Source organism: Nomascus leucogenys, chromosome 4 (assembly GCF_006542625.1).
Source record: "Nomascus leucogenys isolate Asia chromosome 4, Asia_NLE_v1, whole genome shotgun sequence".
NCBI classification, from domain to species: Eukaryota; Metazoa; Chordata; class Mammalia; order Primates; family Hylobatidae; genus Nomascus; species Nomascus leucogenys.
In genome coordinates this window covers 15,370,246-15,397,759 of record NC_044384.1, presented here as the reverse complement: position 1 = coordinate 15,397,759, position 27,514 = coordinate 15,370,246, and the positions used below count along the sequence as shown (strand labels likewise).

Genomic DNA, 27,514 nt, shown 5'->3' with positions numbered 1-27,514 from the left:
GATGCCTAAAAATGGTCCCTTTTTAATTTTACCACCTGCTGAAAAATATCATCTCTGTGGTTAAAAAATACTTTTGAGCACGATATGGTTTGCCTGTGTCCCCACCCAAATCTCAACTTGAATTGTATCTCCCAGAATTCCCACATGTTGTGGGATAGACCCAGGGGGAGGTAATTGAATCATGGGGGCCAGTCTTTCCCGTATTACTCTCGAGATTGTTAACAAGTCTCACGAGATCTGATGGTTTTATCAGGGGTTTCCACTTTTGCTTCTTTCTCATTTGCTCTTGCCACTACCATGTAAGAGGTGCCTTTTGCCTCCCGCCATGATTCTGAGGCCTCCTCAGCCACGTGGAACTGTAAGTCCAATTAAACCTCTTTTTCTTCCCAGTCTCGGGTATTTGTTTATCAGCAGCATGAAAACAGACTAATACAGAGCACGTATATATTTCATATATACACTTTTGTGAAGTAGACATAACTAAGCTACAAGCGGGTGCTTCTTTTGTCAAATATGCTGGGGTTTTGGTTGGACACTTTATTTTAAAATTCCCCTGCCATAGTCACTTTATATTTCAATTATCCCGTCATACCCAGCATTCTGTATCTTCTTTATTGACATATGGAATTGAAGGATGTCATTGTCCATTTCTAATTTCTTATTTCTGATATATATGCATTTTTTCTTATTTTGAGTTATTACTACAAGATTAGATAGCAGCTTATGTTTTTCCCCAATAGATTTTTTAAAAACAAATAATAAACATTTATTCTTGTAGCTTGAGTCATATTATTTATCCTGTATATACAGATCATTATAAGAATGCCTCCCCAAGTTCTCTCCACAAAATTTATCACTATAATTTTCAAAAAATGAAGTCCAACATGTATATTTGCTGCCTTAGCATTTAAGTTGATCCTGGTAATACATCAGTTTTGACTGGTTTCATGGCTATTTGCTATTTGTTTTCCCTCATGCTTTTTATTTTCAAACTTAAAAATTAAAAGAATGAATGGGCCCAATAATGCAAACCATAAATTCTGGAGATGTTCTTAAGCCATGAAGTCTTTTTTGAACAAGTTTTTTGACAAATCCTTGGACACTTGTTTCTGTTCCTGAGACTAGTGATATTTTCCCTTATATTTAAGAATGGTAATATCTGCTGATATTTTTTTTCCTGGAATTCAGATAGAATGGTCACATGATGTTTCTTCAGAAATAAAAAAGTTAATATTCATCTTTGCATAAGTAAATAAAAAAAAACCTTACATTTACTATGTAAATCCTAATGGCAACTGCAAGAAGGTACATATTATTAAAATATCTGCAAGAAAACAGAATGAGAGGAAAATAGTTTCTTGCCAATATATATTAAAGAGATTGAAGAATTGGAGATCAATTAAAATTATCGGTGTCTAAATGCATAAGCTATCACTGAGATTCATCAGACACTAATTAGGTTGGTTCAGTAGAAGATGGATGTGAGGGTCCATTCTGTCACCGCAGGAATAGGAGACCCAAAAGTCCTCAGGGAAGAGTGGGGTTACGCTGATCAACAGCTGCAGGCTGTGGTATTGTGTGGTCTCTGATAACTAAGGAACCTCACGCTGTTGAAGATTTGGAGAGGGGCAGTGTATGCTTAATTAGGACAGTAGAACATTTAATTTGAAGTCCTCTCATTTAATATAGAAATCTCTAAACTGGGAGTGACAATGACATGTTGTGAAGTCCCCTGTGCTTCTTGTGTGAATCTAGGGAAGTCTGTTAACGTCAGTTTCCCTCACTCATAAAATGGTGTGTGTGTGTGTGTGTGTGTGTATGTTTCAATCAGGTTACAGGAAACCACCATAGACAGAAACCTGTTTGAACTCATGGTAGAAATGGAAAAGCTCAAGGGCATATAGTAACCTAGCTTCACCTCTCTATGCTTTGAAACCCGTTCGTGAAGTCATCCATGTATTCAATAAATACTGAGTGGTCCACAATTTGCCTGGCGTGGTGGACATAGATGTGAACATCACTGCCTTTGTAGATTTCATACACTTTCCCTTTGTTTCCCTTGCTACTGAAGGATATGGACTTGCAGACAGGAAGACCTGGAACTGTTGCACTCATTTCTGTCATCCTCTTTTTCTAGCACAGTACACAAAACACATGTGTGAAATGCATGAACTTATAAACGAACAAAAGGGAGAGCAACAGAGCATTGTCCCACCTTCTCCACTTGTCCTGACTCCTGAAGACTTTGAATCAATATGGGTTTTTCTTTTCCCTTAACTGCTTCGGCTCTTCCAGCTCCAGTTATGCTCCCTGAACACAGCCATACATAAACATGTTGTAAGAGGGTCTGTGGTCTGTTGCTTTAAAAAGTAGGGAAAAAAATTTTTTTCCAGCTGTTGTGTAGTCCCTTAACTCTCAGTGACTCTTATTTCCCTAGCCACCAATAGTGATTTGGTCTTTCCATGGTTTTAAATATATTTTTCCATCTCCCTGGAGCACTATGAGAATTACCTTCTTTTATGTCTGATTCCGTAAAAGGCACCTTCAAGGTCCAAGGAGGAAAAGTGCTGTGCATAATACAAGTAATCTCATCATGATGCATCATAGGAACATTGTAAGGAATAATTGAACACTATCTGTGAAATATGGGACTCTCCTCAGAGAACAGGTGCTCTGTAGTTTTCTTCTGTGTAACTAAGCCTTCTGACTCATAAACAAAAAGTGTATGTCTCCTATCCTACAGTCGTTTTTTAAAATTTGCACATATTATGTCCTTGGGCCTTGATATCTGCAATAAGAACAAAAGTAGGAAAACTTTTATTTAAATGCTAGTCAAATAAATTTTAGTTTCAATTATGTAGCAGAAAGCACGCTGATGTGGAAATTAGGGCTTACAGGCTGTAATCTCCTTTCTGTGCCTGGATTATTGAATCCCTTTAGAAGAGTGGTAGAATTATATGAACTGGAAGAACCTCTGGTGTGAAGCCATGATAAGAAGTAGACCTCCCTTCCCTTTCTCACCCTAAACTTTTTTGACTCTGGTTCCCCCTAACCCTCCCGTCTCGAGTTTCTTGGGGACAGAGATCATGCTTGTTTTACATTTTTTTATTCCTAGTTATAAGTATGGTGTCAGGCAAATGGTAGGCCCTCAATAAACATTTGTGAATGAATGTCTTACAAAATATAAGCCATAATCAAGAGTTGGGTAACAATATTTAGATGCAGCAATTCCAAAGCCCTTACTGTTCAAAGACGACTGAGAAGTTGATATCATTAAGAGATTCTCTTGGGAAAGGAATAAAAACTGTCAGACTATGTCATATGGGCCAACTCTGAACAGATGCTGTGCTGAGGGATTTGGGAAAGAGCCCCATGAATTACATTCTAAAATTAAGTGTGCAAGATTGTATGTATTTCTGGCTGACGAGTGGAAATGGTTTGGTAGAGTTGATCCTGCTGCTGTGTTTGAGTGAACCCAACTAGAAGCTGTCTGAGTCTTTAGCACACAGAAGGTTGAGGGCCGAGGGAGCTTGGTACCACCCTGCTCATCAGCGGGTTAACTAGAGTGCCGTTTCAAGATCATCTATAAAAGATCACCGCAACTTGGAGTCTGAACATAGTGTCCAGCATTGTTTTGGGATCCCTTAGAAAGGAAAATGTTGACATTTATTAGGTTGGTGCCAAAGTAATTGTGGTTTTTGTCATTGAAAGTAATAGCAAAAACCACAATTACTTTGGCACCAACCTAAGAGGTAATATTAGATTAGGAAATAACGTTTTAGTCTTCTGGATGCAAACTCTAAGTAAGATTAAACAAAACAACAGCAAGTAAGACAACAAAACAATAAAATAGATTTCACAGTTGAGAATCTATATGCTTTTATTTCCAATTATATTTCTTATTTCTAAATTTCCTTCCTGTTCTAAGGGAATTATCATCGAAATATTGTGACTGAAAGAAAGATTTGAGAACATTTTTAGAAAATCCAAAACGATTTTGGATTTTAAGAAATCCAAAACTGAGTGTTCTAGGCATAGTGCAAAGCATTTATGACAATAAAATATCTGGAGTAGAAGAAAGAAAAAAAAATCTGCTTGACAAGCATGTTTCGAAAAAGGAGGGATAAGTTCAGGTATGACTAGAAAAAGATGGTTTTAGTGTGTTCTTAAAGATAGATGCCTGGACTGCATCCTGAAAAGTTCTGAATCAGAAAGTCTGTTTTTTGTCTGTTCTTCTTTTTATAGGTGTTTTCAAATATAAACAGTTGCCACGCCCATGTAACGTTTGCTAATATCCCACAAGAAGCTTCTCAGGTGTAGGCAAACCATACTTGGCTTAAACACTATAAGCATCTTGCCCCATCCCTATGCCTGCCTGGAACGTTGCCTTGGTTAGAGGTGTGAATAGACAGAATGTATGCTGGTCACAGCTAATTAGTGTGCTTTAATTTAGGTTTTCCTTTCTGTTCCATTTCATAAACCCTGACCTTTATCATAACTAACATCTCTCTCTTGCTTTCTCCAAAATTCCCCAATTGTGAAAGTATTTAAATTATTTCTGTTATTTAAAAATAGCACATTCATGTAATCATTTTAGAATAAATCTTAATAGAGTTTAAGAGATGATTTTTGCCTTTATTAAAGAGCATGCCGGTACCTTAATTTGTTTTTTTAAGTAAGAATAATCTAAAACATTAGAATTCATAGACATGTGGAAAGGTAAGCATTTTAATACAGTGATAGGATACATTTAATCAGGTAAATGAATCTAATGAATGAGGGGAAATGCATCAAAATATCAGTTATTGACCCTTGGTAAATGAGAATTCAGAGTGGGTTATATTTTCTATGATATTTTATGACTCTAGTTGGTTTTTAATATTGCAAGTGAATGATAACTTCTGCCACTGCTTTGTCTTTAAAACACTTCAGAAGAATCACTGTATATCAATGGAAGGCTACAGCATGATATAGCTGCATAAAACTTATGCTAGTGCAAAGATGCTAAAGAGAATCATTTGTTTTCCTAATAGCTCTATTTCAGCAGACCATGGCCTTACCCAGAAATGCCCTGTTAGCAAAGCTGTCATTCTACAATGATCTCTGGATGCAAGAACGATGATAGAGCACAGGCTTCCGCATTTATTGTAGAATATCATTTTTCCTTTATTTTTGAAATAATTCATAATTTGTATTCTATTTTCCTTTGGCTAGAATAGACTAAAGTTTGATTCAAGGTAAAAACTCATCCAAGTAGGGAATTATACACTGGAGAAATATTTACAAGATGCACTGTAATCTTTCTAGCTAGAGTACATTAGATTTTCTTCTTATATCCAGGCACTTGAAATTGATACACTGAATATTTTCTTTTCCCCAGGTCACAGTATAAGAATAATATCATTTAGTTTACAAATTATACCTTGGGAGCCAAACTTCATGTAGTACCAAACTAAAGATAGGTTGATAGTGTTTTGGCAATTTACAGACCAAACATCTTCAATGCCCTTGGGCCTGCAGGAATAATGAGGAGGATGTGATTAAATGGCAGTCCCCTGCTTGAAATCTTTCCGCAGCTTCCCATCATCTTGGATTTAATTCAAACTCTTCACCATGGCCCACGAGGCCCTAAGGGATCCTGGCCTGCACTCTCTCTCAGACTTTATCTTGTATGATTCTTCCTTTTTACTATATTCCAGGTATGCTTGCCTTCTCAATGTCCTTAACACACATCAGTCTCATTCCTCCCTTGTGGAATTTGCCCAAGCTATTTCCCCCACTGAAATGATTTTTTCATAGAGTGTTTACTTAGTTTGATTCTTTTTAATAGTCACATCAGTTTAAATGTTTTCACCTTTGAGAGGTTTTGTGATCACCATTCCAGAGTAGGCTCCCAGACACTGAATTATCTTGCCCTACTTTTTTTTTTTTTTAAAAAAATAACAATTATAACTACGTTTTATATTTGTTTACTGTTTCTCACCCCCTCACTAGAAGGTAAGCTCTGTGAGATCAGGTTCCCTGCTTGTCTCATTGCTATACCTGAGACAGTACTTGGTCATAATGGGCACTTACTCTTTGCTTGTTGAATGAAGTGGTGAATGCATAAGTGAGATTCAATCTAAAGACAAAATAGAGCAAATGAAACTTGATCTCTCTATCTCTCTTTTTGTGTGTCTCTCAATTTGCTCATGCTTTAATTTTACATTTAAATTCCATGGCAGGCAATATCAAAGGGTAGTTTCAAGTTTCAATTTCCTTCAAGCAAAAAAATTTTATAGTTAAAGCACGATTTGGATATTTTTCTATATCCCTAGAGCCAGCACTCAGGGACTTGGACCTATTTGCAGCAAAGATTGATTAAGTTTCCAAAAGTCTGGCATTTAACAGGAGTTTCCACATTGATTCTATAAATCTACTGACCTAGAAAGGTCTTTTAAATTTCTCATGAACACTACCAGACTGTTGCAATGTCAAAGAGATGAAGTAAATATCAGTAGTCCAAGAAGTCTGATGCAAAATGGTGCCAACGTGAGACTCTGCCATTACATATTTGTCCTTATTTCTTCTTTGGTCCAAACTGGTTTGTTTAAGTTTCAAAGTTTTTCAACTTCTTTCAGTTTATATTGTTCTTCCAAATGATAACCAATGACATATTGACCTCATTATAAAATAGTTCCGTAGGGGAAATATGAATGAATGAAGGGATGGATAAACAAATAATTTTAAAACATCAATGATGCTGATGAAAAGAATGGGTAATATATTGAGTTATGCTATTTACTGTAATATAATTTCCCTACTGGCCATGCTTAGTTGTTATTTTAATATTATATTTAACTTAAGGGTCAAAAGAAAAGCAATAACAGGAAATAAAAAAATGCTTATATCTTTATAATAAAAGATTATATCAAAATTGTGGCATGAAGCTAAAGAAGAACCTAGAGGGAAAAAAAGCTAAGAGTACTGATATTAGAAAACAAAAGAGGTCAGATAAAGGAGATAAGTATCCACCTTCAGAGGCAAAGGCTAATTAAAGGAATACATCCAAAGGAAATAAAAAGACATTAAATATTAAGGTAGAAAATAAATTAATAAAATTCAAAAAGCTTATTATGTTAAAGTTTGGTATTTGAAGCAATATTAATAAAAGCACTGGTGAAATTTATTAAAACTAAAAAAATGGAAAACTTGAATGGAAAATATTAGAAATGAAAATGGGGACACATAACCACAGATACACAAAGAGTAAGAAGATAGTAAGAAAACACTGTAAAACATTCATGACAATAAGTTTGAAAATTTAAACAAAATAGAAAATTCCAAGCAGAGCAAAATTGTCTAATTTTGTTTTGCTTGCAATGCCTCTGAAATGTTCTACATGAATGAAGTGTTGTATTTGATAGGGGCACTCTGTTTCCAGTTCATCCTTCTGAAAAACTGACCTTTTTATTCATCTCATCTTGTTCACCTTTAGGAGGGATATAGGAAGTAGTCAAGTAGCCTTCAGCTGCAAGATCTGTTTTTGGTGACTCACCAAATGACTCTTTAGCCAAAGACATCTCTGTTATTGACCTATCCCAAGGACTACATTGTCATCACAGAAATCAATTTATTGGGGTTAGTAAATCTATTAAAATGCAAACATCCAGTAAAAATGTCTTCAGTATGCAGATTTTTCCATTAATGATGAATAATAAATTAGTTAATATCTAAAAGGCAACTCAGGGTGGCAGAAAAAAGTTTGATGGGGTGGACATATGCATGTACAGTATAAAGTGAGATCTGGGAACAAGAGGATCTGAGAATGAGAAGAGCTGAGATCAAAGAGGAAATGAACAAAAGGCCCCTAAGTCAGCATTTGAGCACATCTGGTGCCCGGGAGTTTTGGGCTGAGGGTGAAATTAAGCAAGAAAGAATAGCAAAGAAAAATATGTGTCTTTTATACTTTGCCTTGGGGCAGATGTGATACAGTGTTTTATTGGAAGGAGTACTAAACTAAAAGTCAAAAGAATTGACTGTTTTTTAGTTGCTGTGGGTTCTGCCTAAGACACTTGGCCTCTCCATAAAATAATGTTATTTATATAGGAATCCTCTAGGTCTCTCCTTGTTCTAACATTTTGTTTCTATGCTTTTTACCGCCACTCGCCTAGCCGTACATAAAGCTACTACTTTCCCAGTTATCTCTTCATGAACAACAAAGCTTCCAATTTTCAAGTATCTATATCTCTTATTTCATTGATTTTGAAGTTACACACTCTCCTGTCCTTAAACTGTGGAGCTAAAGGATGTCAATTCATCATTATTTTTATGGCTATGCTGCCTGTTTGAGTCACTTGTTAGCATTTATGTGTGATCATAAGCACTTTAGAGTCAACAATTAATCCTCAAAACAGCTCTTCCAGAGAGGCCCACAAAAGATTTGATAAATACTATTGAAATTCATCTCGTGCCTCCATAGGAAAGTATGCCAATGATTTTCTGACTATATAAATATGATTCCATATCAAGTTTCAACTTAATAAATGGGGCATAGTCAATAGCACATGTACTAATTAAGCTTCTGTTCTTTAGTATTATTGTGATATATAATTGTTTATTAGCCTCAATAAGATGCTCTGCCAGAATGAGAACTGTCGATTTTGTAAAATTTATTGGCAGGATCTTAGAACCTGCATGGAAAAAGTAAGAGTGCAATATAATTGACAGATACTTGTGAAATTTAAGCACATTATCTCTTATTCTCAGGTACGAATGGAGGTAACAAATTAAGTGGAATTCAGTCTAACAAGGAAGAGCTCTCACCTGATGAGAGCAGTAAAACATGATGTAAATGGATGAGTAAGTGAAACTTTAGCTGAAATTCCATCTTTGGAATGAATAGATGTTGCTTGAACATGTATCCCGTCGAATACTTTCATGCTGGCTCATTTCCTATGGAGAATTCTAAACATATCAACAACATACTGTTTCTATGGGGCTCCCACAAAGATGGCAAAATTACCAAATATTTCTTATTAAAGTTATTTTCTGTGAATGGGTGTTAAAAATCTCATTCTTCTGTGTTCCTCATACCTACGTTTTTTTCTCTGAGAGAATCCTACAAAGCAGCAAGAGATCACTGGGTAGTGCACCGTGAAGAAATCGTGGGCAGAAAATGATAAAAAAGGAAACAAAGATAAATCCTATCCACTTCTTATTTCTGCACACACTTTTCTGCCCTGTGGAAGTTACTGTGGTGTAGACTAGAGTAGTCCGCTGTTCCTGGGCTTCAGATCATATCTGTTTCTGAGCTTGTGCCATTAAAGAAAGTAAGATTTTTTGCTCACTGCATTGGTGTGAGGATTTGAGATAGTGCATAGGAAGGTGCTTATCAAATTGTAAGGCGTGACGAAGTGTTTGCTATACCTTGTTGAAACAATCAAACCTGAAGTAATTGGTATTAACATCTCTTGAAACTTCACATATGGTTGCATTTTAACTGTAACAGTCAAACTACAAATGAAAATTTTGAGTAATTGAATAGTTTTGATATTTAGTACACATGTGTGACCATGTCTACACACACACACACACACCCACACACACACACCCTTAACTCTCAGTAAGATACTACAGATTTCATAATATAGTACAAATGAAGTGACCTGTTATTTCTAGATTTAGGATGTCATGAAGGTAGGATAGAAGAAAGAAAATTTTCTCAGTTGGGCCAGGTGACACTGTGGCTGTCATGAGGCTCAATTGACTCAGAATGCTGTGAAATAGCGAGGTCCTGTCTGGGTGGCACCATATTACATATCAGCCAATGCTGCATCCCTAAACTTAGTGCAACTGTAAAGCCAGCATTTTGCTTTCTACCCTGACAGCAGGTCAGGTCATACAACATTTCAGTGAAAGCAAAGAAGAACAGTTTGACAGTGCTAAACGTATTTTTAGATAGTCCCTTAACTGGTCATGCCAAAAAATACCCTCCTTTGCCCCATACAAGGCTGATGGGCCAGTATTGAAATAGCAGGGAAAAATTATTATGAAGAGAGATTATTTAACAGAACAGATCATGCTTCTTGTCTTGGGGCCTTCAGTTAACAAAAGTTCTCTCTCTCTTTAACATATTTTAATTCACCTCACTTAGATGATAGCTTTTTTTTTTTTTTCAAATGAGCTAACAGAAATACAGCATCAAGGTTAGGAATTAATTCAAATCAAAACAGAAATGATGTGAAACAAAAGATAGTTTCAAAAGCCTGCAAATATATTAGGTAACACAGAATTCTGTGCAACTAGAATGTATGATATCCTAAATATGAAGGAAAAGTCATAATGCACTTGGATAGAGCAAGTCTAACTTCTTCATGGAGATATAAATACAATACAATACAATACAATACAATACAATACAATACAAAACAAATAAATACAATAGATGTCTGCAAGATTGTGTAACTATGTCCATACAATTGTCTATGACTCAAATTTGAAAAAAAGAACCCAGGTTCACAAGAATCTATAGGTGCTGTAAGATTTAATTCTGGATTGTGAAAGTTCCTTTATACCTTAGATTGTCAACAAAAGTTCCAGTGGTTTATTATATATCATAGCAGAAAGCCATCTTTTTCCAGATTGTTTTATGTTCAAATAGCAATATTTCTGGCCCTCTAGGAATGACATGTTGTTTGGATTACTGAGCCGGAGAAGCCGCTGGACCATTGAGATTTAGTAGGCAATATGTTTGCCAGCCTTTTTGAAAATTGGAATGTTATTTTTGAACTTTATCGACGAACATGCTGCACCTCTAAGGTGGGCATTATAAAATTAGTGAACGTGTGGTTATCTATCATTTATTTGTTTTCTACTGAACTAGAAGGTCAAAAATCCACCTTTAAGAGAATATTATTTCTCACACGACTTTCTTGTTTAATGGTATTATTTATATGGATAATAAACCTTCTGAATATTTATGTTCAATTAAACACACACACATACACACACACACACACAAACACACACATACATTCATACGCATACATAAACTCTCTGGACTACTGTTTTCATCCAAGAAAAGAAATGTCACAAGTACAAATATGGAGTTTGATATGCATCTGTTACCATAGAAATGCTTATTTGTGTTAATTAAGATACTTTACCTTGATTAAAGTAATTAGTGGTTCTAGCACATGAAAAGTGGACTGGATTTGTTTTAGATTGATTTGGATGTCACCAGTTTTGCATTTTACAGTGTGCACCTCTCTTTGTGTGCACACAGAATTTGAACCTGTTGCACAAAAACATTTGCTTAGAGTGCTGTGCTAACAAGATCATTGATCTATTTTTGTGTAGGGCAATTAGCTTCATTCCACTCGAAAGCCACACATTGCACCCCTGGTCATGATCTCTACCTTGTAAATGTTTGTCATGTGTCACAGGACAAATCTGGAGACAGAAGCAGTCTGGGTCAGCACAATTTCTTGATAGGAAAAACAACTCAAGGACATTTCTGCTGATAGTAGGTTGGAGGACGTAGCATGTGAAAGCCAGAAGTGAAATTACAGACAGTTTCTTCCAGCCCACTCAGAGATAGCATCTTTGAAAATGAAGACTAGTTCATAATATGCTGAACACAGTGGCTCATGCCTATAATCCCAGCACTATGGGAAGCCAAGGTGGGCAGATCACTTGAGGCCAGGAGTTAGAGACCAGCCTGGCCACCATGGTGAAACTTCGTCTTTACTAAAAATATAAAAATTAGCTGGGTGTGGTGGCAGGCGCCTGTAGTTCCATCTACTCAGGAGGCTGAGGCAGGAGAATCACTTGAACCCAGGAATCGGAGGTTGCAGTGAGGTGGAATCGTGCCACTGCACTCCAGCCTGGGTGACAAAATGTGACTCTGTCTCAGGAAAAAAAACAAAAACAAACAAAAAACTTATAATATGCAGCTGTACAGATGCAATGTTATAATAGATACGTAATAGATCTCATATCTTTAAGTCTAATGTGCTACTCACCCCGCAGACACTGATGTTTCTGGGAGGGTAACAGCTTCAAGTTGGCTTAACTATGGTAATATTTGGGACATAGCTCAAGTTTCCTATTTTTGAGGAAGAATTACAGCAGATATATTGCTAGGTCTGTTCTTGCTTTGATGGGTCTATGAAAGTAATAGAAACCTATTTTTGGAAAGCCATAATGTCACATAAGCCTTGTGATTATTGTTTGTCATAATAGTAATATAATACATTATCTTTTGCAATGTCAATGTTAAAACACATATTAAAGCATTTGCAGTTTCATATTTTCATTGAACATATTAGTATTATGTAAACAAAACAAAATATATTTTAGGCAATACATGCATCTTAAATACTACCAAATTTTATTTTTTTTGAAGAAGATGTCTCCGAATTGTAAAAAATTTCATATCACTTTTCTTCTGTTCCCCCAAAACTGTGGTGGTGTCTGTAGTATAATTGAATAAAAGTAAAAGATTCAATTACTATTAAATGCTGCACATAGCAAGGCTTATTCTAGACAAAGTAGAACAATTTATTGTATATTTAAATGTCCTTATTTACCATTTAAATTATGCCTAGTTTAGTTTAATACTAAACTAAATAGGTTTAATATTGTGAAAATGCTGAGAATCAGAGATAAATTTGGTTAGTTCATGACCTCTAGGGATAAGTAAGACCTGTGCCCCTCATGTGGAGTAGGTGAAAAAGATGTAAGAAATACCCTCTGTAGTTTGAATGATGACCCACGAAAAGTCGTGTCCATAATTCTAGAACCTGTGAACGTGAAAGATTGCAAAATGCATCGTTGCAGATGTAACTACTTTAAGGGTCTTGAGATGAGCTCCGAGTGGGCTCTAAATCCAGTAACAAGTGTCCTCATAAGAAAAATAAGAGGAGACATAGATACAGAGAAGACCATGTGAAAATAGAGACAGATATTGAGGTTATGTGAGCACAAGTGAAGGAACATCTGGAGCTACCAGAAGTTGGAAGAGGCAAAAAAGGATTTTCCCTCAAAGGCTCTAGCAGAAATAGGGCTCTGCCTGCACCTTGATTTAGAACTTCTGGCTTCCAGAACTCAGAGAGGGTACATTTCTGCTGTTTGAAGCCATTGTTTGTGTTATTTGTCATGGCATCCTTATGGAACTAGCATATCCCTTCTCTTATTTTCAAACTAATTGAGGCCTTCTGACAGCTGAAGGAAAGCCTTTAAAGTTCAAAGATGGCGCCCTCTGGTAGTGAAATTTAAGAGACTCTCTAGGGCAGGATTTTATACTTGGTTCTATTCAGGGATGTGGTCCCTGAATAGAACATGGAGGTAACTGATGTTTTCGCCCACTTGGAAAGTCTCCTCTGTCGACTTGTTGGATTATGGGGCCTTGGTAACATTGATAATGGCGGTAGTAATAATGATAAGTATAATGTATTAAGTAGGGAGCTCATCATACATGCTGGGTATTATTCTGAGACCCCACAATAATCCTATGAGATGGTTGCTATTATTTTTATTGATGAGAAAAATGAGTAATAGAGGGGTTAAATAATTTTTTCAATGTCAGTAGCTAGACAGTGAGAGAGCTTGTGCTTATGGTGGCTACTCTATGCTTTCTTGAATGACTTAAAAAATTTCCTCTTATCTAATTTTATTCTCCTCCTTTGCACCTGCTCATTCTTTTAAGAATATGTGTATGTGTTTCTCTTTAAAACAAAATAAAAACCAATTCTCCCAGCCCCCAAATCTCTCACTAGTTGTCACCTTATATCAAGACTATACTAAAAAATAATGAACAGTTAATATCTCCCCAACTATTCAACTATGGACTAGGTTGAATCATATGACATTGCTGATAAGGGACTGATTTTGATGTATAGAATGGCAATCTTACCTGGTTCAATCGGATGCTTTTCAACCCAACGCAGTCAGCTTCCTACTTTTACCACTCTGAATGTACTCTTGAAAGGTGGACAGGTCATGTCCCACTTACAAAATGCAGTAGTTACTTTTCTGCCCTCTTTTTATTAAAAATAGTTAAAACTAATAATAGCAGGTAATATTTGCTGAGTGCTTTTTATATAATCAGTACAGGACTAAGCGTTTCAGCCCTTGGAAGAGAGACGGCATCCTTTCCTCAATTAAAAGAGGATGGAACTGAAGCTTGGAGAGGTTGCGTAAGTTGCTCTCCACACCGGGCAAAGCTGGAATTCAAAGGCTGTTTCATTTCACTATGAAACTCTTGATGGCTGTGATACAACACTCTCTAGCTTTTGACACGATTGAGCATTCTCTTCCTGAACACTGTTTTCCTTTCCTGACGTCTGTGAGACTACACTCCTCCTTTGACCTCAGGTCGCCTTCCTTTGTTTTGCTGACTCTTATGTCTCTGCCTAACTTTTTAAGTGTTCTTTCTAAAGGTTTTGTTTTTGACCCTTTTCTTATTTCACCTTATCGCTTCCCACCTTTTTTTTTTTTTTTAAACTTTATGCACTCATCCCGCGGTTTCAATTATCACTTATAAACTGTTGACTCTCAAATCTCCACCCAGAATTCTTCTCTGAGCCTCAGATGTAATTCACTGTTAGGCCTAACAGTTGGATAGCTTAGGCTGCTCAAAAACACACATCTATTCACACCCTACACTTCACCACACCTAATTTTTTTATTCTCAATTTTGACTGAAATACTCCCATTGAAGAATCGTGCAAGCTGGGATCAATTCAGTTATTTCCCCTTCTCTACTTCACCACAAATGATGGTCACTAAGCCGTATACCTATTATCTCCATAATAATGCTTCAATCTGTTTCCCTTGCTATTGTTTGAGCTCCCTGAAGCTGCTGTCTGATCTTTACAGCAGTCTTCGGACTAGTCTTTTTGTTCCTGTTGTTTCACTTTGAGTGACCTTCCCTGACTTAGGTGGCCTGCCATGGAAAACTCTATAGGAAGGGCTGTTTTAGGTGGAGCAGCTCTTACCTAGTCCAAAGCAGCTGGGTCTGCTGTGTTTTCTGCCTCCCACAGAATATCTGATGTTTAATTAATATTTGTTGATTAAATATGTTAATCTCCATTTTCTTTGTCAATTTATAAGGCTCTTCAACATATTATTTAAAAAGATATCATTTTGACAATAAATTTTGGAGTAGGAATACAAACCCATCTTTATTTTATAGATAAGGATGAGCGGTTTTCCCAGTTATGAAGTGAATTGCAGAAACAGAATTAAGCCCAGATTTTTCTGATTCATAATTAGATTGTCTTAAATCTCTGTCAAAAAAAAAAACCCAGATCTATTTCTGCTCTACACCCCTACAAACAACCCATTCTCTGATTTGTCAGAGTTTATTAATAAAAGCCACTTTGTAATGCTACCGGTATTAATATGTATCTGTACTTACGTGTCACCTTGGAGGTTTCTGGGTCACCAACTACTCATATCAAGCCCCTAAAGTCCTCAGGCATTTTTTGATTAGAGTCTTTTTTTTTTTTTTTTACTGTAATTTTATGGACATAAACTAGAACATAAGTTTAGTTTCCAGAAGTATCTTAGATCATTAAGGCGTGTTCAACATCAATGCTTACATTTATTAGTAGGGGTATTAAGAACGGAATTGCATATTCATTTCACAAGGCTGAGAAAGAACTCAGTCACAAGAAATTTAGGTTATGATGTTTGTTTTTCTTTGTTTCAACTCTCTATTGGCATTTTGCTCTTTGATTCCTGCTGCTAATTCTATTCTAGGCCTGCAAGATTATTCTGTGCCCATCCCATTTATGGACTGCAAACTTACTTGATTCTTGTTAGCAGAGTTGAGATATAGGTAAAAGGCATTTTCAAAATGAGCTTTATTAAATATTAAATAATATAATGTCAAATATATTTTATGACATATGCGTTTGTTTATATATAATATAAATAAAATATACACAAATATATTTTAATCTATACACAAATATATTTTAATATATTAGTATATTTGTGTATATATATCTTATAAATATATTAATATTATTTTGTATATTATGAAATATATGTATAAATATGTATAAATACAGATAAGTTTGTATACATATATAAACATATGTAGAAATAAATTATATACGTATAAATGTATTTCATAATAATACACATGTTAAGTGTATCAAATAAGAAATACAGAAAATAGAAATACATGATGGTGAGCATTTTCCTATCATAATGAGTAAGAAGTAATTTATCTTAATGTGAAAGGTAGGATTTAGAGTAGATTATGATTCTGTCAATTAAAGAACACATGACTTTGGACAATTTGGTTAACTCTGTATGCCTGTTTTCCTTGGTCATTAGAAATAACCATCTTTTTAGTGATGGACTACTTTTTATCATTAGAAAGTATTGTAGGGCTGTGGTGAGGACTAATATAATAATTAAAGCCCCTACCTTAGTTCCTGGTATATGCATAATAACTGTTATATTAGTGGAAAAAAAACAAATTCTGTAAAACATTTTAAAGAGGTTTATTCTGAGCCAATATGAGTGACCACGGCCCAGCGAAGATAGTCTGGAAAGGTCCTGAGGGAGTGCCCTTGAGGAGTTCTGGTTAGAGTTTGGTTTTATACATTTTAGGAAGACAAAAACGGTGGGTAAAATGATAAATCAGGCCGGGCGCGGTGGCTCACGCTTGTAATCCCAGCACTTTGGGAGGCCGAGGCGGGCGGATCACGAGGTCAGGAGATCCAGACCATGGTGAAACCCCGTCTCTACTAAAAATACAAAAAATTAGCCGGGCGTGGTGGCGGGCGCCTGTAGTCCCAGCTACTCGGAGAGGCTGAGGCAGGAGAATGGCGTGAACCCGGGAGGTGGAGCTTGCAGTGAGCCGAGATTGCGCCACTGCACTCCAGCCTGGGCGACAGAGCGAGACTCCGTCTCAAAAAAAAAAAAAAAAAAAAAAAAAAAAAGATAAATCAATACATAGAAGGTATACATTGGTCCAGTCTAAAGAGGTGGTATATCTTGAAGAGGAAGCTTATAGGTGGATTCAAAGATTTTCTGACTGGCAGTAGGTTGGAAGCGTTAAGCTTTGACTAAAGATTTAAAAGTCAGTAGCAAGGATCAAGATAAGGGGGTTATGGGGAAAAAGACTTGCTATGCAGATGAAGCCTCAGAGGTGGCAGCCCTCAGAGAGAATAGATGGTAAAATGTCTCTTTAAAGGTGTCAGATTCTCAGCCAGGCGCGGTGGCTCACGCCTGTAATCCTAGCACTTTGGGAGGCCGAGGCGGGCGGATCACGAGGTCCAGAGATGGAGACCATCCTGGCCAACATGGTGAAACCCCTCGGTCTCTACTGAAAATACAAAAATTAGCTGGGCGCGTGCCTCTAATCCCAGCTACTCGAGAGACTGGGGCAGGAGAATCGCCTGAACCCCAGAGGCAGAGCTTGCAGTGAGCCGAGATCCCGCCACCGCACACCAGCCTGGCGACAGAGCAAGGCTCTGCGTCAGAAAAAAAAAAAAAGGATGTCAGATTCTCAGTTCATTTCTCCTAGGTCTGGGAAAGGCCTAGAAAGGGAAGGCTTGCCTCCTACATTAATGGAGAGAGTTTTCAGATGCAAATTTCTGCCATAAAAAATGGCTTTGCAGGGCCTTTTCAGAATGTGTTGAAGAAATACATTTTGGGGTAAAATATTCCGATTTTCCTTCAAGATCTGCTGTTTGTCATGTGATGCTGCGCCAGAGTAAGGTTGGAAAGTAAACCATGTTATATTAGGTTAATTAAAAATCTTGTTTAACAAGATTTTATGGTTTGTAGTGTTTGGCTTAACCCTTGGCTTGCATAGTCTTGGGTTTTGATTCCAATTTTGTATCTCATATCGAGCCCCTAAAGTCCTCAGGCATTTTTTTGATCAGTCTTTTTTTTTTTTTTTTTTAAACCTATCATTTTATGGACATAAACTAAAACATAAGTTTAGTTTCCAGAAGTATCCCAGATCATTAAGGCATGTTCAACATCAATATTTACATTTATTAGTAGGGGTATCAAGACTGCCACAAAGAGTGTATTTTGTGAGTCTTAAAATCTCTGTTTTAATATTAATGCGGGTCAATTATGCTCAAACTCCAAAAGACAGAGTATAATGAGGCGTGTCTGACCTGCCTGTCTGTCATGGCTGAGAATTAAGTTGTTTAGGTTTTTCTGGGGTCCCCTTGGCTGGGAGTAGATCTGGTCAGTCAGCTGTGGGGCCTAGGATTTTAGTTTTCATTTGTAATTACTGTATTCGTAGGAGACTGACAAGAATGTGAAGAGCTCAGAAACTGATGAACTAAAATGACAGAAATAAAGACATGGAATAAATATGGCTAAACCTTGGGGCTAACTTTTCAATAAGCAAAGCCATCAGACCTGGAAATGGTTTTTATAATACAGTGGGTAGCCAATAGCTGGAAGGGTTTGGGTAGGGGCATTATTATGATTGCAGGAAGTGGAACTACAGAGAAAATTCTTTTAATTAGGTGGATAAATTAGTAAGATGACATTTTGAGATTCCTTTCAAGCCCAGTATTATTTGATTTTAAAGCTGAGATCCTCACTACCTGGGGTAACAGTTAAGTCTCTTAGTGATTGGTGTCAGCGTGTGACTGAATGTAACATCCTTTCAGAGTCTTAATGGAGAACAGATTTAACCAGAGTTGGGGAGAGCTCAGTGGAGTTGGAGGATTACTCCACAGAGTAACCAAGATGAAGGTATCCATCAGAAGGAGGCCCTTCATTCCTTAGAGAGGGGGGTGGTAAAAGTTGCTGAAAACTAACTTTGCCTAATTTGCTTGGGTGAGCCTTTGCTTTGTCCCAGTTACAATTAATTAGAATATCTAAATTAGTCATGGTGCTTGAGAAATCTCAGCTTTTGAAATATAATCGGTGGGTAAGTGTTGTCTCTATACCCTGTTTCCTATCTCCTAGTAGCCCTTTATTTTTTTCTCTTTGCTGAAAGAGAATCTGCTATTTTAGCAATTTGATGAGATTTTCAAATTTCAGAAGGTTATGGAACTTCAGGAATCTGTAATTTATATTGAGAAAGTGCAAGGGGAATAGGCAGTTGAGTTTTCTCACATTTAGGGTCAGTTCTCTTTATGGTGATTGCAAAATGAAGACTGGTTTTGAAGCAGCCACCAGGGCCCTCTGTGGAATTCTGAGTAGACCTGGTTCAATAAAAGCCAGCTAAGTCCATCGGGACTCTTAGGCAATCTCTTATTTGTCCATAGACGAAAGTTGGTGGATAGTTAGCTGTGGACTGACTTTAAGGTGAGTCTACACACATTTGAAAGGGAGTACTGGGCATATTTATTGAGCACCTATTATGCTATTATGTGCTAGTTCAGAAAGACACTTTGGTGTGAAAGTTTCCTTATTAAAATTTTATTTGGTTGTTAATAGTGGTATTACATAACATAACATAAAATTCACCATCTTAAAATTTTTTAAGTGTACAGCTCAATATTATTAAGTACATTTGCATAGTTGTATAACCAATTTCTGGAACTCTTTTCCATCTTGAAAAATGAATATTCTATAAGCATTAAACAGTAACTCCCAATTTCCTACCCCCTACCAGGCCCTAGCAAGCACCATTCAATTTTTTGTCTTTATGAATTTGTCTACTCTAAGTACTTTGTATGCATGGAATCACACAGTATTTGCCTTTTTGACTAGTCTCCCTTAGTGTTGTGTCCTCAGGGTTCGTCCATGTTGCTGCATGTGTCAGAATTTCTTTCTGTCTTCAGGCTGAATAGTACTCCATTGTATGTATATACCACTTTTGGTCTGTTTGTCTGTCGATGGACACATAGACTGCTTCTTCCTTTTGGCGACTGTGATAACACTGCTATGGACATGGATGTGCAAATAACAAGGTTAGTCTTAGATACACGTGGAAAGAAAAGCTTATTGTGCATTTTCATGAAAAGAACTTTCATGAAACACCACTGATGGGACTCTTCATAAGATGTCTTATTTCACTCAATCCCCACCTCAACTTTAAGAGGTAGTGTATTAGTCTTATGAGAGGAAGCAGTTTGTGTGTGTGTGTTTGTGTACGTGTGTGCACACGTGTGTTTTTTGGGGGAGTGATAAATAGTATCTTGAGTCACATTGCCTGGATTTCCATTTCATCTCCACTGCTTACCATCTGTGTGAACTCAGGAAAATTACTTAACTTCTGTGTTTCAATTTTCTCATGGGAATGATAACTGTTTAGAGTATTAAATCAGCTTATGCATGTAAATATTTCAAAACAGTGTCTATACTAAGCACTCATTGATATTCATTATTATTATGAGATTTGTTTCCTTCTTTTCTTCCTTCCTCTTTCCGTCACTAATTCTCTCCCTCTCTCTTTTGCTTTTTTTCTTGTACAAGTGAAGAACTTGAAGCCTAAATGACATGGTTTGGTAGAGATCATGTAGTTATTGATTGACAAAACCAGGATTTGAATTAAGCTTTTATGACTCTAATGAGAAAGCTCTTTCCAGAATTTTATTGCTCCTTCTCCTTGTTAATAAATAATAAAGCTCACTTTGAAATCCAAATTATTGCATGTGGACTTAATTAATTGGTATTTTATTTAGTAAATGTTTATTGAGTGTCTACTGTGTGTCAGTCACTATGTTAAGTATAGGGAATGCCCTTGTGGGCTAGGAAAAGCAAGTGAATATCTTAAATAATGGGGTGTAAGAAAGAAAAATAAATCAAGTAAGAATCCATTCCAGAAATAGATGAGATTTAAAAGAGTTAAAAGCCCCTAATTATGGGGAAAGTCTGACCAAGTTTTAGGTAATTGTTATAAGAGCTGATTTTCCTTGCATCACAAAAACACATCTGTGTATTTTGATCTTGTTTCCATTCTTACTACCTCCTCCCCTCAGCTCAACACTACTTCAATGTTTGAAAGAAAATAATTTGCACAATCATTGCTTCTGGTTGCTCAGAGCTTTGTCTCATGGTGAGAGGTGATAAATGGAGAACAGTGAGAGGGAAAACAACTCTTTTCTAAACTTTGCTCCTTCCCTTAACCCTTCAATGCCCAACGCTGCTTAATTAACCAACTAGCACCTACCCTACTAACTTAAGTTCCTAGGGCAAATCCCCAAAGCCTCACTTTATTTGTAGTTTCTTTACTAAGCTTGCCAGCTTGAGGTGTCTGTGTGATATGTAAATGATGCCCTGAATTGTTTTTTATATTCCACTTGGCACTGGAAAGGCAGTTTCAGGACTGTCATCTTTGCTGAAAGATATCAAGCCTCAGACGTCAAGGAAGATTTTCAATTTAATTCCAAAAAGCTGGATATTTGCTTCCTAGTTCTACTGATTTACATCAGTTTGTTTGATTTATCTGCGATGATGTAAAGGCTGCTGCTGCTTTTTCCACCTTACAGAATCTGAGGTTAATTAGTCTCCAAGGACATAAGTACTTGAAGATGTTCTGTGTGTAGTTGAAGCTGTGGAAGTTCGAGTGCATAGAACACTAATGTAGCAAAGTTGGTGATGGGAACTTGGTGGGGACATGCCTGGTAAGGTAAAAAGAGGAAGTTAACAGCTTCATCTCTCTTTTCTACTGAAGTCTAGAGGGAGAGCTCTGCTATACAGAATTCTGAATCAGAAAATGTCTTCCCTTGTGAAAAAGGGAACCCCAATCTGGATTAGGGTCCTGAGAAATTCTCTTGCAGATGTGATTCCTGGGCTGCCTTAGCCTAGTTCCCATGCCCGGAACCCAATTGTGCTGGTTGGCCTTTGCAAACATGGAGTCCCACACTCTTTAGGAAGATGATCTTGGAAAAGGAAGGGCACTCCAAATTGGACCTGCGGCAGGAAGGCTGTAATGACTCCCATCTCTCTTGAAACTCCTTTTAGACTTCTCCATTCCAAAGTGGGGCATGTGGTAGGTACCAAAATAACTTTCAATTCTCAATAAACTGGGCCTAGACAATTGCATCTCCTACTAGGCCTTTTCCTTGCCTCAGCACTGCATCTGGCTTTTGCCTTTGTACCAGTTACTGAGGACTTCTTTAACTACAACTTTGAGGTCATCAGACCAAGGGCAATGTTCTTTCAAAGCTTTCTTGAAAGTTCCTCTGAGGCTGCTGTGAAGAATCTCTTCTTGCAACACACATTGACCTATCTCGTCTGGCACATATATTATATTAGGAATACAGGCACTCTGTGTAACTGTCTGGCAGTGTAAGAGCCTACAGTGAAAACCTTCTAAATCCACTAAAATTAGGGGCAGTGTCTTTACACCTCTAAGAGAGTTTCTTAGATGGAGAAGAGAAACACTCATGATGTGGCATTAAGGAGACAAAATATGTGAAAGGTCTTCTATTAGTCTGTTCTCTCATTGCTACAGAGAAATACCTGAGACTGTAATTTATAAAGGAAAGAGGTTTAATTGGCTTACAGTTCCTCAGGGTGTACAGGGAGCATGGTAACTCACCATGGTAACTGTTTCCGATGGTGGCTTTGTACATGGATAGAAGGGGCAAGAGATCTTGGGGCAAATGTGGTGAACCACTTATCTCCAACACATATAAAAGATTATTTTCATAAATACCATATATTACATGTTGATAGAAGGCATGTGGGTGCACATTGATTAGATATACCCCCTCTGTGTCTCAGAAGATCCTTAAAATAAAAATTAGCAGGACTAACATTATTTAAAAAAAATTATATCATTCAAAACATCGGTCATTGAACAATTTTAAAACAACTGTTTTCTGAATTCTTCACAGCTGAATGTGATTTCACTATAATTGTTGAGAAATATTGGTGAGAGGAACACTTATTTTTCTTCTAAGAGCCAAGAATTAGGACTTAGATTTGGGGTGTATGTGGGGGGGGTTGTGGGGGGGCGGTGGGGGGTGGCGTGTGGCATTTAGGTGTCTTTTTGTTTGTTTTTTGAGACGGCGTCTCACTCTGTTACCCAAGCTGGAGCATAGTGGCACAATCTCAGCTCCTCAGCTCACTGCAACCTCCGCCTTCCAGGTTGAAGTGATTCTCCTGCCTCAGCCTCCCGAGTAGCTGGGATTACAGGCACCCACCCCCACACCCGGCTAATTTTTGTATTTTTAGTAGAGATGGGGGTTTCACTATGTTCGGTAGGCTGGTGAACTCCTGACCTCAAGTGATCCACCCGCCTTGGCCACCCAGAATGCTGGGATTACAAGCGTGAGCCACTGTGCCCGGCTGGTGTGTTGTTTTTAAAGTTAGGAACAAATGCTAGGTGGGAGAAATCTCAGCTAGGTGGGAGTATAGTCCAACTGAATTTAATATATATAGACGTGCTCTAGAATTGATGGTCACTCTGGTCTTCTTGCATTAGTATCCAGACATAGAAAAATAAAACTCTTCAATCTGGAAAACAGAATATTTATAGCCGTAGTTGCATTCAGAGGGGCTGCTGCTGTTTAAGATTTTAGCCTCAAATTCCAAGTTAATGTGAAGTCATTTCAAAAAAAAGAACTGCTGTGAAGATCTGCTGCACTCCCTGGTGGTGGTTTCTAAAAAGCCAGCAGCAGTGCTGCTTTAAGACTGTGCTTCAGGAACTCATGAGTTACTTCTTCCCTTCCCTGCTGGTGGAGGCCATATGAATACCCAGTGGGTCCTCTGTTTGGACAGTGGAGAATGGTTGCACTAGAAAAGAGCTATGAGAGCCACATGCACTGCTGGGCTGGGGTTGGTCACCAGGAATCACTGTCCAGCGTTTAGTGCCATTGGTAGGCAACACCAGGAAACCAAGAACACATAGTCATTCCTTATAGGGGTTTATCCTCTGTGGTTTATTTAACTACATCATAGATAAATAGCTGGATAGATACACAAAACACACACACATACATATGTATGTATATACCTGATGTAGTCAAAAACATAATATGTAGTTGAGCTAAATTATATCATTATATATAACATATATAATGATTTTATATATATTATATATTATTTAAAATGATTATATACATATTATAATTCAGCTTGACCATTGTAGAGACCCAAACTGCACAAGTGCTTTATCAGTTGTCTGACCAATGACCAATACTTTCTTTCAAAGCAGTACTTCTGTTGTTGCAGCCAGGTCTCATATTTGTTTAAAAATAATGGTACCATATTACTGATGCCAACTGGGATTCTTTATGAGTTCTGAGTCTTATACAATATATTCACAATTTTACACCATGTTTAGGATTCTCTGATATAAATACCTTACTCTTTCTTTGACAAACACTTTGTATATAGCAAACAATTTGTACATATAACTTAAGTGACAAGTTAACACTTAAGAAGCCAAAGAGTAAGGATTCACTTGGCTTAGCCTGCCTGATGTCCAATTGTAAGTTATACCTTCTAATTTCCCTGATTTATCACCAAGGTAATCAGCAAATAAATGTCTACCACCATAGCAAAGTGTTAGCCTCATGCTGTCCACTACCTAGAGCAATAAAGGGAGGACTGAGATCATTTCTTGAGAAAGCAGGTATCAGATGGAGCTGGAGTAACTAAAAGAGTTCATGACAGGCAAGCCCCAGGTGATCAGAAGGGGTGAAGCTTCTGAGCAAAAGTTGATAGAGAAAAATGAGAGTATTCAGTCAGTAAGCCTTGCACCCAAATTTCCTTTGCTAACTCCCAGAAACTTTACAATTAGGACTGAATTTATTGCTGTAAGCATAGAATGTGGTGTGAATAATATTATTTGCATATTTAAAAAAAGGATAAAGCCAGAAACCTGTAACCTTTGTCATAGATATTTGGGTTATGAGGTGACGTGGCTGGAATAAGATGCTAGACACTCATTGGCTTTATCCGAAGATTATAGGGCCAGTGACTTGTCAGGAAAAGTAAAAACATACCTATAGCAGGTGTTAAAAAACTCAAATGCCTGCCGTGGCCAGCAGGCCACATAAGTGTATAAACAGAATCAGGTCTAAAAAAGCAACAGCAGAAGCTTGATAATAAATGGATGCTGGCCTCAGCCTCAGTAGGAAGGTGGTAGTAGCTAGTATTGAGGACCCCTTGGAGTGCACAGCTCTCCTCCTCCTTCTAAAGGGGCAGCTTCTCCAACAGAGTGGTCACTTGTGGGAAGGAAAACCTGTCATGGCTAGCCATTTAAACTTTTCAACTGGAGCCAAAAATCCAGATTTTTATGTGATTTATCAATAATTATCAGTTGTTGTCAACTGATTTAATTTAAAAAAAGAGAAAAAAGAACAGGTAAAAAAAAAAAGCTATGAAAAATATGTCCCATGGGAAGAGCATATAACTCTTCTGTCATTTGCACTTGGCTTCGGGGATCCAGATTGCCCTCTCTATCAGAGCGAGCACAGGTGCATCCCCAAGGCCCAGGTAAGGCTGAGTGAGAAGAACTAGAGAGCCAGAGTGGCAAGATGTGGCTGGGTATTTGTAGGAGAATAAATAGGCATTGGAGTTGAACACTGCCCCTATATGATTTTCTTTAGATCTAGCCCAGATGGCTATAGATTACTATATTAATAAACTAAATAAACCATGAAAGTCAATCATTTCTAACCATCTACACTACCACTTAAATGCTCAAGGAGAAAATGAATTTTGAGCTGGGAGTAAATGTGAGTGATCCCTTACTGGGTACTAACACCTTCATTCCTTTTATCAGACCATTTGTCTAGCAATAAAGAGAATGCTTTTCGTTTTTTTTTAAGTTTAGGGGTACATATGTGGGTTGTTGTATATGTAAAGTCATGTCATGGGGTTATGTGGTATAGATTGTTTTGTCACCCAGGTGTTAAGCCTAGTACCCATTAGTTATTTTGCCTGATCCTCTCCTTCCTCCCACCCTCCACTCTCCAGTAGCCCCTGTGTCTGCTGTTCCCCTCTATGTGTTCTTGTGAAGAGAATGCTTCTCTAGCACGAGTTCAATATGATGTAAGTTCTGCTGCCCATTATTGATAAAACTATTTTTCTTTAAAGAGTATCCAGAGATACCTTTTGGTTTGTCTCTCTTGTATCTTGCTTTTCTCTCTAACTCTGGCTACCCTCACTTCAAGCTGGGAATTTGAACTGGATCAGCTGAGTACTTTATCAGTAGGAAGAAAACTCTCTTTAGAGGCTGAAAATCATTCTGCACAGAAACACATATGCACGTACTCACACACACACACAGATGCCTTCAAGCGAGGATGCCTTAAGTAATTAAAGGTAATGCGTATCAAGCGTTAATTACAAAATTACTGTGCTCTTCTGAATTGTACACAATTATCAGACAAGCAGCACAAATATCATCATGCCACAAGGCTGCATTTCCTACCATGAGCTTTAACAATTTATTTTCAGAAATTCATTTATCCATTAATTATGCATGCATCTCTACACATTCCCTATATGCCTAGATTATTAGGTATATGCCACATCATGAAGGCTGTGAAAGTGATTACAAGAAAGTCAAAGATACCCAGATAGGATCTTTGCTCAGAACCATTTACTTATGCACATTCACTCACATTTGTAAACATAATATTGCAGCAAAAGGCTTGGGTTCCAGTCATTCAGAGTAGCCACATTGCCCAGGAATATATAACTTTATGTACTTTCATTTATAAGTGTTTTTATCGTGGAACATAAGGGACTATTCATGCTGTAAATCAAGATCTTGTAATTTCAGTGATATAAGTCAGACTACTGGAAAGAAAGAAATGTAATTAAAATTAGAAAGGAAAAAAAAAAAAAACCTTTTATGATTCTTCCAGTCCTACATTTTTTATTATCAGATGCTTTGGCACTGTTTGTTCCAGATACTAGAAGGATAAGTGACACTGACAGTCTGAAACATTTATTGGTGAATTGATAGATGTTTGAAGTACATCTTCATTGCTGAAGAAAGGATCCTGAATCTGGAATCCCAACCTAAAATAGATACATCTTCCTGGCCTCTATCTAAACTTTCAGGGCTGTTTCACAGTGAACTAAATAATAAATATTTAATAAATGATTGCGTTTGGCATAACTGGATTGAGTGTCCTCAGAGAAAACTATTATTTTAGAATCTAGGAAATATACAACAGCAGAAATGGAAGTAGAAAATGCTACATATAATTTAAAAAGACAAGAATATTTGAGGTTTTGAATGGCTCTTGGATACTTGTCATCTGACCTAAAGCTTCTACATAATTATTGTTAGGTATTCATTGCAACAGATTTCACATGTGCAAAACATCTTTGTAGGTAAATACAAAAAAGTGAAACTCAGCGTTTACTGATACTCCACACCAGTGGCTCTCAAACTGTAGTGTGCATCAGAATCATCTGAAAGCCTTATTTAAGCACCACTAATCTTTCGGTTCTACCTCCACAATTTATGATTCAATAGGTCTGGGGTGGCATAGAGAATTTCAGTTTTAGGGGGGAGGTTCCAAGATGGCCAAATAGGAACAGCTCTAGTCTACAGCTCCCAGCGTGAGTGACACAGAATACGGGTGATTTCTGTATTTCCAACTGAGGTACCAGGTTC

At 37.2% G+C, this 27,514-nt stretch overlaps 1 long non-coding RNA gene across 1 annotated transcript in view; it reads left to right on the top strand.

The window, feature by feature from the left end:
* The window catches only part of LOC105739640, a 316,721-nt gene extending 289,987 nt beyond the window's left edge, over window positions 1-26,734 (top strand). The window contains exons 6-10 of the long non-coding RNA XR_001115590.2: window positions 10,663-10,800; window positions 15,748-15,826; window positions 19,717-19,892; window positions 25,858-25,932; window positions 26,055-26,734. This is a non-coding gene — a long non-coding RNA (uncharacterized LOC105739640). The remainder of the gene's footprint in view (window positions 1-10,662; window positions 10,801-15,747; window positions 15,827-19,716; window positions 19,893-25,857; window positions 25,933-26,054) is intronic.
* The last annotated feature ends 780 nt before the right edge of the window (window positions 26,735-27,514 follow it).